Raw genomic sequence first — 14,625 nt, forward strand, 5'->3', positions numbered from 1 at the left:
AGCAGTACATACCTGTCCAATTTTTAATTTATTTTTTAACTTGTTATATATTTTTTTTTTAAACTTGTTAAAATATAGTGAGCACCCGGTACAAATCCCTCACCCCGCCTCCGGTCTCTACGAGCTGTATGTATCTCATCTGTACGAATACCGTGTAGTTTACAGTTGTCTTCTCGCGAGATGGCAGTAACAAGATGGCCGCCCTGTGACTTCAACGGCTTGCATTGGCGTGGATGGGCTATCGGCTATCAAGTCATATATCCAGGTCAGTGGTGTAACTGTCTTGTATATAAGGCTGCAGAATATTTTGTAGTGATTAGAACATAATTCACCCACGGAACGTTGGGACGAAGGGGGAGTTTGTTGGGATGAAAGGATAAAAGAACAAAATGTTGGTAGGTCTGTGAGCCTCGCGCAGAGTGAGTTGTTGTTGCTGTTAAACGATGAGAAGCTGATATCAATAAACCGCCGGTCTTTGGCTCCGGACTTCAACACTCTGCCTCCGACTCCCGTCACTGCTCGCTACATTGGTGACCCCGACATCCGCCTCGTTGACGTTTCCGAGGCTGAGAATTTGATCGAATTGAGCGACATGGCGAACTCCGCTGGTCTCAAGTTACCGGAGTTTTGGGTCAGTGTCAGAAGTCCAGCACCAAAATTAGCTTCCCTATTTTTTTTAAACAAATTTATCAGGGGATAGCGCGAACGCAGTCCCCCACTACCACAAATTATGCAGTCGAGATTCCCACATTTGGGGAATTCGCAGGGGTCAGCACAACCGGAGTGCAATGGCTGAGCCTCACCCTGGGGGAACCACCTTCTTGATCATGGTATCGCCCCCTGCCAGGTAAGTATGAGTTGGATACGACGCCAGCGCGATTGTCATTCACGCGCACACTATGTGAAGTGACGGTTTCCTAACACGTGAAATTGTGAACCACAATACACACGCATCGGAATACAAGGACGTTTCTGAAGAATAAAGTAAGTCCTCATCACTGTCTGCTGGTCGTAACAATTAGCCCAGCTAACAGCAGAAAGTCCCATGTTATATTGTTTAATAATTACTCTCCAATGCATGATGTGATTTTCCTGGCTGGGCGATGAAGCGGGTTTTTGGAGGGAACTTTATACTTCAATTCACGCTAACTGTACAAAAGGCTCCTAGAAATAGTGTATTATTGTTGAGTGTTTATTTACATGAATCAGAACTTTGTTTGTATTGTTGTGCCTCCCCATGGCATGTGACTACGCGATTACGTATGACGATGTGTCGGGCGTGCATGCGCAGTTCAGTTCAGTAGAGAGCAGGTGGCTACAGCGGTGCTGTAGCAGTCGGATTGATCACGTTGTACGTAGTTTCGTTTGACAGAGTTCATGACCACAAAGTAAGTCAGAAATGTTTATTGTTGCATTGTTTATGTGTATTTCCAACTTGTATGCTAGTTTCGATGGCTATATACGGAGTTTAGAAGTGAACCGCGGGACGCTACAGCTCTGTAACAGTCGCCATTACCAACTGGCTATTTTACTGTTCTTGGTGGCCGCTAGAGGTCCCCATAGACCAGTAAAACATTTACGTGCATTCAAGTGAATTCTAAATGACTGTAGTAGGTAATTTTGAGCAGTAGAAATATAATACCTATTGCGTGGCTCGAAACCGGGTGGAGACAGTGCAATTTTCATTGTATTTGCAATGAAAACTGAGTATCCAAAAAGCAACTCGCACAGGCACCACCTCCCCGTTGGGGAATCGAACCCCAGTCTTCCGCATGACAGGTGGAGATACTATCCACTATACTAAGGAGGAAAGGACTCTGTGTTTGCTACCTGGACAGGCGTAGAGGGCAAACTGTCACGAAAATCGCCAGACAGCTATGCTCTTTGCCAACCCTGTCAGCACGTGAAACTTCAGAGTCTGTTTCCATGGTGTAGTGGTTATCACATTCGCCTCACACGCAAAAGGTCCCTGGCTCGAAACCGGGTGGAGACAGCGCAATTTTCTTTGTATTTGCAATGAAAACTGAGTATCCAAAAGGCAAATCGCACAGGCACCACCTCCCCGTTGGGGAATCGAACCCCAGTCTTCCGCGTGACAGGCGGAGATACTATCCACTATACTAACGAGGAAAGGACTCTGTGTTTGCTACATGGACAGGCGTAGAGGGAAAACTGCCACTGAAATCAATGCCAGACAGCTATGCTGTTTGCCAATCCTGTCAAAAGTGTAAACACCAACGTCTGTTTCCATGGTGTAGTGGTTGTCACATTCGCCTAACACTCGAAAGGTCCCTGGCTTGAAACCGGGTGGAAACAGGGCAAGTTTCTTTGTATTTGCAATTAAAACTGAGTATCCAAAAACTGAATTGTACATGCAGCCACCTCCCCGTCAGGGAATCAAACCCCGGTCTGCCACGTGACAGGCATAGATACTATCCACTATACTAACAAGGACAGGACTCTGTATTTGTTACCTGGACAGGCGTTGAGGAAAAACTGTCACTAAAATCGGGAATGCCAGCCAGCTATGCTCTTTGCCAACCCTGCCAACAGGGTAAACACCAACGTCTGTTTCCATGGTGTAGTGGTTATCACATTCGCCTCACACGCGAAACGTCCCTGGCTTGAAACCGGGTGGAGACAGCGCAATTTTCTTTGTATTTGCAATGAAAGCTGAGTATCCAAAAAGCAAATTGAACAGGTACCACTTCCCCGTTGGGGAATCAAACCCCAGTCTTCCGCATGATAGGCGGAGATACTATGCACTATACTAACGATGAAAGGACTCTGTTTTTGCTATCTGTACAGGCGTAGAGGGAAAACTGTGACTAAAATCGGGAACGCCAGCCAGCTATGCTGTTTGCCAACCCTGTCAGCATGTGAAACTCCAGTGTCTGTTTCCATGGTGTAGTGGTTGTCACATTCGCCTTACACGCTGAAAGTCCCTGGCTCGAAACCGGGTGGAAACAGGGCAATTTTCTTTGTATTTGCAATGAAAACTCAGTATCCAAAAAGCCAATACTGACACGTAGCGAGGAGGTAGGACTCAGACGCAGAGTGACAGTTGGCCAACAAGGCTGCAGTTTTAATATATCGAAACTCAAAACACCTCTCAAAGAGGGAAAAAAGGCTGAACAAAAAGAGCTCCAAACTGGAGATACAAAAAGGGCACTCAAAAACAGGGACAACTAAAGGCGCTCCACAAGGGAGGAAAACAAGGGGCAAACAAAGGGCGCAAGACAAAGCAAGGCAAGACATCAAACTAGGACTGTGGATCAAGGACTGTGAGGACGCTTCCATGCACTGAGATGTGAGTTAGTAATTTCATAATAAAACAGGAACCTGACTGTGACAAATAAAAGCTTGACCCGCCACTCTGGTGGCGGCGTGACAGTACCCCCCCCCTCAACGGCCGGCTCTCGACGGCCCAGGAATCTCGGGGTGTACAACATAGAATTCGTCGATGAGGGAGGGGTCCACGATGAACCGGGCGGGCACCCACTGCCTCTCTTCTGGCCCGTAACCCTCCCAATCCACCAGGTATTGGTGTCCCCGGCCCCGCTTTCTGACGTCCAACAACTTTCTCACTTTATAGACCGGGCCCCCCTCCACCATCTCCGGAGGGGGCGGCGCGGGCTCGGGCGGAACCAGGGAACTGTCCTGGACTGGCTTGACCTGGCTCACGTGGAAGGTGGGGTGGGTGCCGAGGGATCGAGGCAGGCGAAGGCGCACGGCGGCAGGGCCTATAGTCTTTGCAACTGGGAATGGCCCCACGAATCTCGGGGCCAACTTTGGACAGGGAACTTTGAGATGAAGATTTTTTGTTGAAAGCCATACCTTCTGCCCTGGCTGGTACTGTGGCGCGACCCTCCTCCTCCGGTCAGCAGCTCTTTTCACCCTGTCGCCTTGACGTTGAAGTGCCAGTCGAGCTGCTGACCAGATTCGGCGACATCGGCGGATCATGGCGAGGACCGAGGGGACTGAGGCTTCCTCCTCCAGGTCCGCGAAGTATGGTGGATCGTATCCGTGAACACATTTGAACGGCGTGATTCCTGTGGCAGAGGTGGGTAAGGAGTTATGAGCTAGTTCGACCCATACCAGGTTCTTGCTCCAAGTGGATGGGTTTTGAGAGACCAAGCATCGAAGTCCGGTCTCCAGCTGCTGGTTAAGCCTCTCAGCTTGTCCGTTGGCCTCCGGGTGGTAACCTGAGGTTAGGTTTGCCTTTGCCCCTATGGCTCTGCAGAACTCCCTCCAAAAACGAGAAACAAACTGGGGACCGCGGTCCGACACTATGTGCCGCGGGAATCCATGAATCCTGAACACTTGGTCGATCATGACTTCGGCGGTTCTTTTGGCTGAGGGAAGCTTGGGTAATGGGATAAAGCGGGCCATCTTCGAAAAGCGGTCGACAACTGTGAGTATTGTGGTTTTACCATGTGAAGTGGGAAGTCCGGTCACAAAGTCCATAGAAATCTCCGCCCAGGGTCTTGAGGGGATCGGCAGCGGTTGGAGGAGACCCATCCGGTGTTGGTTTGATGTTTTATTTCGGGCACAGACTGGGCAGGCCTTGACATATTCATGTACCGAGGTCTCCATTGACGGCCACCAAAATCTCCGGGCGACGACGTACAGGGTCCTGCGAGTACCTGGGTGGCAAGAAAGACGAGAGGTGTGTGCCCAATTAATCACCTGTGCTCGTAGACCCTCCGGGACGTAGAGCCGTCGTGGTGGACACTCCTTAGGAACGATCGTGTCTTGGAGGGCCTCCTTAACATCCTCTTCCACCTGCCAGGACATGGCTCCGATAATGCAGTCTCTAGGCAGGATGGGTTCAGGTTCGGTTGCTGTGGTTTCCGGGTCATGAATTCGGGAAAGAGCGTCTGCTTTAACATTCTTGCTGTCTGTAGGTCAGAGAAAACGAGAATCTGTTAAAGAATAATGACCACCTGGCCTGTCGTGGGTTCAGTCTTTTGGCTTGACGTAGGTATTCCAGGTTGCGGTGGTCTGTCCAGATGATGAAGGGGTGTTCCGCGCCCTCCAGCCAGTGCCTCCACTCTTCCAAGGCGACCTTGACAGCCAGCAATTCTCGGTCTCCCACGCTGTAGTTGCGCTCGGCCTTTGAGAGTTTCCGGGACAAGAAGGCGCAGGGATGCACTTTTCCATCCTCCTGGCTCCTTTGGGAAAGCACGGCTCCGACGCCCAGATTGGAGGCATCTACCTCAACCACGAACTGGCGGGTAGGGTCGGGAACTCTGAGTATCGGAGCCTCTGTGAAACGTTTCTTAAGTGTGTTGAATGCGGCGTTGGCTTCCGGGGTCCAGATGAAGCGTTGCTGTGGCGAGGTCAAGGCATGGAGTGGAGCAGCGATGGAGCTGAAGTTGCGGATGAAGCGTCGGTAGAAGTTGGCGAAGCCCAGGAACTGTTGCACCTTTTTTCTGGATTCCGGTGTGGGCCAGTCCCTGACCGCGCTGACCTTCTCCAGCTCCATCTCGACTTTGCCAGGAGATACGATGAATCCCAGAAATGAGACGGTATCCGCATGAAAAAGGCTCTTTTCAGCCTTTACATAGAGCTTGTGTTCTAGCAAGCGTTTCAGGACCTGGGTGACATGGTTCTGGTGGGTTTTCAAATCCGGTGAGTAGATCAATATGTCGTCAAGATACACATACACGAACTGGTCGAGGAAGTCCTTGAGCACATCATTAATCATGGCCTGGAAAACCGCTGGCGCATTAGTGAGTCCAAAGGGCATGACTAAATATTCGTAGTGGCCTCGGGGAGTATTGAAGCCAGTTTTCCACTCATCCCCTGCACGAATACGGACGAGATGATAGGCGTTGCGGAGATCCAGTTTGGTGAATATCTTGGCTTGCTGGAGCTGGTCGAATACTGAAGACATCAAGGGCAGAGGATAACGATTCTTGACTGTGATTTCATTCAGAGGACTGTAGTCAATGGAAGGGCGTAATGAGCCATCCTTCTTGCCCACAAAGAAAAAACCGGCTCCAGCTGGCGATGACGAGGGCCGAATAAGTCCGGCTTTCAACGAAGTGTCTATGTACTCGTTTAGGGCCTTGCGTTCGGGACCCGAAACCGAGTACAATCTCCCCTTGGGGATGGTAGATCCAGGAATCAACTCGATCGCACAGTCATAGGATCGATGTGGGGGAAGTGACATGGCCTTGGACTTGCTGAACACCTCCCTGAGAGGATGATAGCAGGTGGGAACGGTGTTCAGGTCCGGGTAATCCTGGTCATTCACGAGAGACACCTGTCGGATGGCAGCGGGAGGTGCCTCTGCCGCTGGCCGCTCCACCCCATGGTGTTCACAATCATCTCCCCAGTCCAGGACTCGCCCCGATCGCCAGTCGATGCGGGGGTTGTGCAACTGCAACCAGGGATGACCCAGGACCAGTGTGTGTGATGGGGAACGGAAGACATGGAAGCGAAGAAGTTCTCGGTGCTGTCCAATATGGATCTCAAGAGGCTCTGTGACATGCGTGATGAGGAATAAGTCTTTCCCATTGAGCGCCCTGGCACTCATATGGGTGGAAAGTGGCTCCGTGCCTGCCTGCAATTTTTCCACCAGACCCCAATCCATGAGGCTCTCGTCCGCTCCGGAGTCAATGAGAGCTAGCAAGTCTGTGGAAATGTCATTGCAGGAAATCTTGACTTGCGTGAGTTTTCGGTTCTTGCCTTGCTTGTGAGTCGCGGTACTCACCGGAGAGCCTCTTTTGGTGGGACAAGCTACCACCAGATGGCCTTGTTCTCCACAGTAGTAGCATCGCCCCTCTTGACGACGTCGCTGGCGTTCGTGGTGAGACAATCGGGCGCGGTCCAGCTGCATCGGCTCCTCGTCACTCTCGCTGGGCCTTCCCGCGGTGGGCGACTGGGGAAGTGCACCTTGCGGAGGGCCTCTTGCTTCTGGATGCCGGAAGAATCCGGAGCCGTGTCCCCGTTGATGTCCGCTGGTCTGCAAAAGATCTCGCCTTCGATGATCTGTGCGGATGGCCAACGAGATCAATGAGTCCAAATCGCCAGGTAAGTCCACGGGCAGTAGGAGTTCTTGCATGGCTGTGGAAAGCCCCTTCAAAAAGTGGTCAAAAAGGGCTGTGTCATTCCAGCCACTCTTGGCCGCTAGTGTTCGGAATCGGATTGCATAATCATTCACCGATTCTCGGCCTTGTCTGAGGTTACTAAGCTCTCGAGTCTTTTCCCGATCCATGTTGGTTGGATCGAACACGAGGCGAAGTGCCCTGCTAAACCCGGCTGCGGTTGAGCAAGTCGGGGAGTGCCGTGCCCATTCCGCGGTGGCCCAGTCTCTAGCTCGTCCAGTCAGGTGGGAAATCATAAAGGCCACGCGGGAACGGTCCGTGGGGAATGCCTGTGGTGAGAGTTCAAAGTGTATGTCGCATTCGGTCAGGAATGCCTGACATTGTCCTTGGTCTCCCGAGTATCGCTCCGGGGAAGCCAATCTCAAACCAGCCCCGACTGTGAACCTGACTGTCAGCATTACTATCGCGGGAACACATCATCAGTAGGGTAAAACTAACCTGTCTCACGACGGTCTAAACCCAGCTGAGAGACGCCTCCGATCAGATACTAGTGTTATGGTTTGGACATTTTTTCACTATTGAACGCTTACAACAATTGTTGATTTTGATGGAAAGTTGCGACAATGGAAACGCTTTCGACACTGAATCTGTACACTCTGGTATGATTTTGTCGCAAAATAGGTCTCCAGGGTGAATATCTTCTGCTGATTTGTCCAAGACATTTTCAGGGCAACTATAGCTGCAAATGATCATCCATAGGTTCACCTTTCACGTCCTGCAACAGAAAAGACATTCGTTAAAAAATGGATTTTTTATCTAATAAAATATGGGTACGCATCTTTTTGGGTCACCCTGTATTTGCAATGAAAACTGAGTATCCAAAAACTGAATTGTACATGCAGCCACCTCCCCGTCAGGGAATCGAACCCCAGTCTTCCACGTGACAGGCGGAGATACTATCCACTATACTAACGAGGAAAGGACTCTGTGTTTGCTACCTGGACAGGCGTAGAGGGAAAACTGTCACTAAAATCAATGCCAGACAGGTATGCTGTTTGCCAATCCTGCCAACAGGGTAAACACCAATGTCTGTTTCCATGGTGTAAGGCAAGGCAAGGCAAGTTTATTTGTATAGCACATTTCATACACAAGGCAACTCAATGTGCTTTACACGAGGAAAGACAACACATAAGCATCAAGAAACAGTAGTTAACATTCAGAGGAAAAAAATAAATAAATAAAAATAGGTTACAAAATTTACTAAAAAAAAAAAAAAAAAACAAAAAGAAAAAAACACTTAATTAAAGATGTTTAAAATTCCCTAATCAAAGGTATAAGAAAAAAGCAAAGTTTTTAACCTGGATTTGAAAGCATTTACACTCGGGGCTGACTTCACTTCTGTTGGCAGCCTATTCCATCTGTGTGCAGCATAATAGCTAAATGCAGCTTCACCATGTTTGCTTCGAACTCTGGGTTCCACTAGTTGGCCCAAGTCTGTAGATCTCAGAGCCCTGCTGGGTTTGTACTCAATCAGCATTTCTTGGATATATTCAGGACCCAAACCATTTAGTGATTTATAGACGAGTAGCAGAACTTTAAAATCGATTCTACAGCTGACAGGGAGCCAGTGTAAATCCTTAAGTACTGGAGTAATATGTTCTGATCTTTTTGTTTTGGTCAGAACTCGAGCTGCAGCGTTCTGAATGAGCTGCAAGTGTCTCATGTTCTTTTGAGAGAGTCCAGTCAGAAGACCGTTACAGTAATCTAGTCTGCTGGAGATAAAAGCATGGATAAGCTTCTCTTGGTCTGCTTGAAGCATGCAGTCCTTCAGTCTGGATATGTTTTTCAGCTGGTAAAAGGCTGTTTTAGTGATGAATTTAATATGATTGCTGAAGGTCAGATCTGAGTCTATTAGTACCCCAAGATTTCGAACTTGGTCTTTAGTTTCTAAAGACAGTGACTCAAGCTTTTTTTTAACAGCAGTCCTCTTTTCTTTATTGCCGAAAACAATGAGCTCCGTTTTGTTTTCGTTCAGCTGAAGGAAATTTTGGTTCATCCAGTTGTTAACTTGCTCTAGAGAATGACACAATGCGTTAATAGAACTGCTGTCATTTGGGGACATAGATAAATACAGTTGTGTGTCATCTGCATAACTATGATAGTCAACATCGGTGTTCTGAAGCATTTGACCCAAAGGTAACATATACAGACTGAACAACAGGGGTCCAAGGACTGACCCTTGAGGGACCCCACATGTCATGGCCTTTCGATCAGATTCAAAATTTCCAATGGTCACAAAGTAACTCCTTTCCTCCAAATAGGACCTGAACCATTTAAGGTGTAGTGGTTATCACATTCGCCTAACACGCGAAAGGTCCCTGGCTTGAAACGGGGTGGAAACAGGGCAATAGTCTTTGTATTTGCAATTAAAACTGAGTATCCAAAAATTGAATTGTACATGCAGCCACCTCCCCGTCAGAGAATCCAACCCCGGTCTTCCATGTGACAGGCAGCGATACTATCCACTATACTAACGATGAAAGGACTCTGTGTTTGTTACCTGGACAGGCGCCGAGGGAAAACTGTCACTAAAATGGGAATGCCAGCCAGCTCTGCTCTTTGCCAACCCTGTCAGCACATGAAACGCCAGTGTCTGTTTCCATGGTGTAGTGGTTATCTCATTCGCCTAACACGCAAAAGGTCCCTGGCTCGAAACTGCGTGAAGACAGCGCAATTTTCTATGTATTTGCAATGAAAACTGAGTATCCAAAAAGCAAATAGCACAGGCACCACCTCCCCGTTGGGGACTCGAACCCCAGTCTTCCGCGTGACAGGCGGAGATGCTATCCACTATACTAACGAGGAAAGGACTGTGTACTGCGCTACTGCTTGAGAATGGAGCCACCCAACAAGCGAAGGACTTCGAAGCGAAGGAAGAAGCCTTTCGAACAGATATAAACAGACATCTGTTCCAGTTGGCACTTCAGTTCCTTTGCACGCCTGCTTCCTCTGTCCCTTGCGAGAGGGTTTTCTCAAAGGCAGGGGAAATCATATCGAAAAAAAGGAATCGACTGAGCCCCAACAGTCAAAATGATTTTATTCCTTAACAAAAATCAATAAAATACACCAATCCCTGTATCCAATGTGTGTCCCAGTTACACAAGCACATCAAGTAACTGAACATACAACTGACAAATATACGGACAATATTTAATGGACAAAACCTCCATTATTTTGTGCACAGATTTACTGATTTGTTGCCTGTGAACCACATAACATTTGCGTTACACCAAATGACCAGCAGATGTCAGCACTACTAAATGAGCTATTAAATGAGGCCTCAACAGCAGCCTTTTGGGGAAGCAAATGGCCCAAAAGACTCGATACATTCACGGGGCTTCATCCCGCCATCACTTCAGGCAGGATGGCAGGCAGGATGGCAGACGAGATGGCAGGTGAGCAGGCAAGGCGGGAGCCGGTGAGGATGACCTGGACAGGTGGGACACAAGTGGTTAGGGAGCAAGCCGAGTGAGTGAGTGAGTGAGTGAGTGAGTGAGTGAGTGAGTGAGTGAAATGGACACTACTGAATGGTGTACTACTCAAGACGTTCTGGCGCCGAGATGTGGTCCGGGGCTGGCTTAAGTAGGCTGGCACTGTAATTATCCACACCTGGCTGCTGCTCCAGCTGCTTCTTATCTGCCTAATTAGCTGCCTTGTCTCACACCCACACGCACACGCACACACACACTGACACTTTAAATTGTGGACCCAAGAACATAGGAGGGGAAGAAGGTGTACGAAACAAAGTTGTACAAGTTTATTAAATAAAATTGCTGTTGGAAACACTAAACTAAAAGCCAAATATTGTAAATACTATAACAAAGTACCAACAAAACACAATACACCTGACAATGATTCAACAAGGCTGAAAGTAAATACAAGCCAACTGACGAGACTGTTAAGATTCCCACCCTTTTTTTTTGTACTTCAATAAATTGACAGTATATTTATTAAACCTCCATTTATTTTCTACATATACAATACATACAATGAAAAACTAAGTTTGTATATTATTAATAAACAAAACAATTATACACTAAATACAGCACAAATGTAACAGTACCAAACCACTTGTCTGTGGCACAGTACTAGTCAGGTAATGGCCACCTCATGAGTTGCACAGACAGAATCAAACCCGGTCACAAAGTCTGCACCCACGCACATGATGAAAATAGGGGGCAATTATATGATTAAGAATCGTGATATAATGGTGACCAAATGTGAGAATATGTACTTCATCAAACGTGACTGGAATGACAGCAAGGAATCTGGAAAGCTTTTCCTCCTCCTCCTACAGAATCAGAATTAACTCCTGTATTAGAAAGTGGTTAACATGCAATACAATTCTTTTAATCATTTATTTTATTACCATATTTTTACATTTATTTTCCTACCCAGCCCATATCTTTGCTGAAGTTCAGCAGCAGATACCAGTGTGACTGATCCTGATGGTCTGTAAACAGGGGCATAGCCTGGAAGCCCATGGACAGATGTATTCTCTGCTGCTTTATCATTTTGTGTTGACAATGTGCAAAGAGCATCCAACACTGCAATCCTCTTCACCATTGTTTTCTCCATACTAATACCATTCTTGTGAGCTATAACTGAGGTACAACATGCACTCAAGACAGTGAGCTTCAAGCATTTGTAGGCCCTAGCAAATGTCCAAGAAATTTACTTACCCATATCCTTAATCCTGTGGTGGTATCACTCAAAGCGGTTACAATCACCAATCATGGGGTGGCCCGGCACATCTATTTGCTCCCCAGTGTGATAGCCACAATGGATGTTGGCCCGGTTTGGCACCTCTGCCTTCCATATCTTAAAAAAAAAAAAAATTCTTAAATGTCTAAATGCAAAGTAGCATTGGAGAAAAACAAACAAACTGATCGAACAGAATTACCCTCTTAAATAGTATGTGATGGTCACATATCTGAACCTGGAGTTGCCTTGCCTCCTTGTCAGTAAGTCTTGCCGATCTGATTGAGGACAGGTAGCTACTCAGCAAGATGTTGGCTTTGGTGAGAAGGTGGCAGTTGTTGTGGCCAAAGTATTCAGCAGAGGCTGCTGTAAATGCCTCTGGGCAACACAAAACATCTCTTCCTATTATGGGCCACATCTGAACAAGATGGAGCACCTCACAGCCAGTCGCACATGCCAAGTGATGAAGATCTGGAAGCTGAAAGAATAATGTGTTATGTAATAGATTTAATCTCTGCATGTAGCATAAAAAGTTACAAGGGATAGATCAATTAAAATGAACATGCAAAAGCATCATCTTTGGGTGGACTGTTCCTGAGTAAATGCACTGGTTATGTACTTATCTGTATAACTTTGTTACCTGCTTGAGCCAATGTGGTCTGTCGATTGAAACAATCAGATCACTAAGAAATTGTTGGACTTGTGTCATCAAGTTGTCCCAGATCAGACTTATCTGCAGTCTTCCAACACCAAGACCATCAAGGTGGAAGTGATCGAGCCTTGTCTGAAACAAAATACAAAACCAACTGTAGTATTGGCAACAAACAAACAAAACAGTAAAGGCTACATAAAATGAGGTTATTTTATCTTTTTTGGGTGAGTTTTTTTTTTTTTTTAATTAGTGTACCTTTCCCACATTTGTCTTGACAGACTGTATGCAAAAAAGCTTGCTCTGGTGAAAGAGCCTTGAATTGAAGGCGTCCCTGTGGCAGTCGGTCACTGGCACAAATGTCATTTTGGCCATGTGCATATTGTTTTCCAAATGTTTTCCACTGTCTTCTCCATAATAAAGTGGCAGAAATTGGAGTCATCACCATGTACACTAATAGGCACCTTTGGTATGTTTTTCCTTATCCTCTGAAATGGGGAAAACGGTCACATGAGTACAGCATTTTAAAACAAAGCGTTTTTCTTGACTTACAGTAACAACGGGGAAGTCAACCCCCCCAAAAATTCTTCAAAATAATATGTTATATGCAGCCCCACTGCTCTAAATATGGTAATTTGGTTGATATTGTTAGTGGAATATGAGTTTAGCAGCACAATCCAGCAGTTTTTATCATTATATATAAATAAAAGTTGACTTGACTTGATTGTCAGAAGGCTGAAAATTATATCACAGTCGCTCTGGCAAATCAATCACAGTGTCACGTTGGGGGGGGGGGTCGGAGGCAGGACCCAAATGCAGGGGGCAACAAAAACAAGGCAAGGCAGGGATGCAAGTAAAAAGGGGATTTAATTGACAAAAAATGTAAACCAGGGACTATGGAAAAATACAAATTAACAAGGTCAAAAACAAACTAATGACGAAAACACGAGGACAACAAGGCATGGCATGGAAAACTTGGGATGACTGGACAACAACAGGAACAGGAACAGCAACAATGACTCAACAAGAACTGAAAGAAAGCAGGGCAACTAAATACACATGATAACGAGAAAACAACAGACACCTGGGCAAGATACAAGAGGCTTGGGGAGCTGATTGATCAACACAGTGGGAAGGGAAGACACACTCAGGTGGACATGGTTAGACATAACGGGAAAAGGCAAGAGACAAGGAATACATGACAACCAAAAACACCAAAAGAAAACAAAATCCCACCCCCACAAAACCAAAACATGACACACAGCTCCGCTTAAGAAAACAGGAGAGCTGTGATTGGTCGTTGCCTGAGACCTGAGCAACTGTGATGTCTTCAGCAAGTGACAAAATGGCTGCGGCCTGAGATGGATAAAAACGGCTGCATTTTGCTGCATAACTCATATTCCAAAAATGTCATGTTAATCAGAACGTCATGTTTAGACCGGTGAGGTCACATATACAGTATTATTGTCAAGAATAAGAATGCTAGAATGTCAAGACCTTTAATGTGAGGTATCCAGCTTTTCTCTGCCTACCTTGAAAACACTGACACTTGGCGGTACATCCTCCTCCTTGAAACTGTCGTGTGACAGGATTTCTATTAAGCAAGAAAAATTGCTCTCTGAAATGCCGGAGGTTTCAAAGAATAGGCTAAGGGCTGCCTCAGTGAAGGAATTGAATGGATATGGATCCACCTGTAGAGGCAAGATATTAGCAAACATATGTCAACATATGACAACCCTTAATGTGGAAATTACATCATTTCCACATTAAGGGTTGTCATATGTGTCAGCTGTGTTTTTTTCTTATCACAGTAATTTTGTTAGTAGCCTAACCTTCAGTTGTACAGACAAGACTGCACACAGTAGTGCTAACGATACAGAGGAAATTTCCTGACCTTCGTCTTGCATCTCTAAAGACGCATTAGAAATTTAATTTACATTGTACTAGCCTTTATCTTAAAACCAAGAGCAGCAGTAGTAAAAAAAATAAAATAAAAATAGTAAGAAAATATTGCAAATGGTTCATGAAGCTTCATTTTCCCATCACTAACATATAGCAAAGGAATGTTTTATCACAGCGCATCAATTGGACTATAGATGACAGTAATGTGGTAAACCTTATAAATTCATTATCATTATTATTATTATTATTATTATTAGT

At 46.3% G+C, this 14,625-nt stretch overlaps 2 long non-coding RNA genes and 4 other non-coding genes across 6 annotated transcripts in view; 3 read left to right on the forward strand and 3 right to left on the reverse strand.

The window, feature by feature from the left end:
• LOC144007448 (uncharacterized) overlaps window positions 1-14,625 on the forward strand; it is a 224,785-nt gene that overhangs the window by 12,757 nt on the left and 197,403 nt on the right. The window lies entirely within an intron of this gene.
• On the reverse strand, window positions 691-855 carry LOC144008176 (U1 spliceosomal RNA). The gene has a single exon (XR_013280700.1). It is a non-coding gene; the product is annotated as a U1 spliceosomal RNA (small nuclear RNA).
• Window positions 1,921-1,993, forward strand: trnav-cac (transfer RNA valine (anticodon CAC)). Its single transcript has one exon. It is a non-coding gene; the product is annotated as a tRNA-Val (tRNA).
• On the reverse strand, window positions 2,059-2,130 carry trnad-guc (transfer RNA aspartic acid (anticodon GUC)). Its single transcript has one exon. It is a non-coding gene; the product is annotated as a tRNA-Asp (tRNA).
• trnav-cac (transfer RNA valine (anticodon CAC)) lies at window positions 2,571-2,643 on the forward strand. The gene has a single exon. It is a non-coding gene; the product is annotated as a tRNA-Val (tRNA).
• On the reverse strand, window positions 10,693-14,145 carry LOC144007942 (uncharacterized). The gene is made up of 6 exons (XR_013280468.1): window positions 13,998-14,145; window positions 12,724-12,953; window positions 12,457-12,600; window positions 12,019-12,294; window positions 11,798-11,936; window positions 10,693-11,719 (listed from the first exon to the last, which is right to left on the reverse strand). It is a non-coding gene; the product is annotated as an uncharacterized LOC144007942 (long non-coding RNA).

Source organism: Festucalex cinctus, chromosome 19 (genome assembly GCF_051991245.1).
Source record: "Festucalex cinctus isolate MCC-2025b chromosome 19, RoL_Fcin_1.0, whole genome shotgun sequence".
NCBI classification, from domain to species: domain Eukaryota; kingdom Metazoa; phylum Chordata; class Actinopteri; order Syngnathiformes; family Syngnathidae; genus Festucalex; species Festucalex cinctus.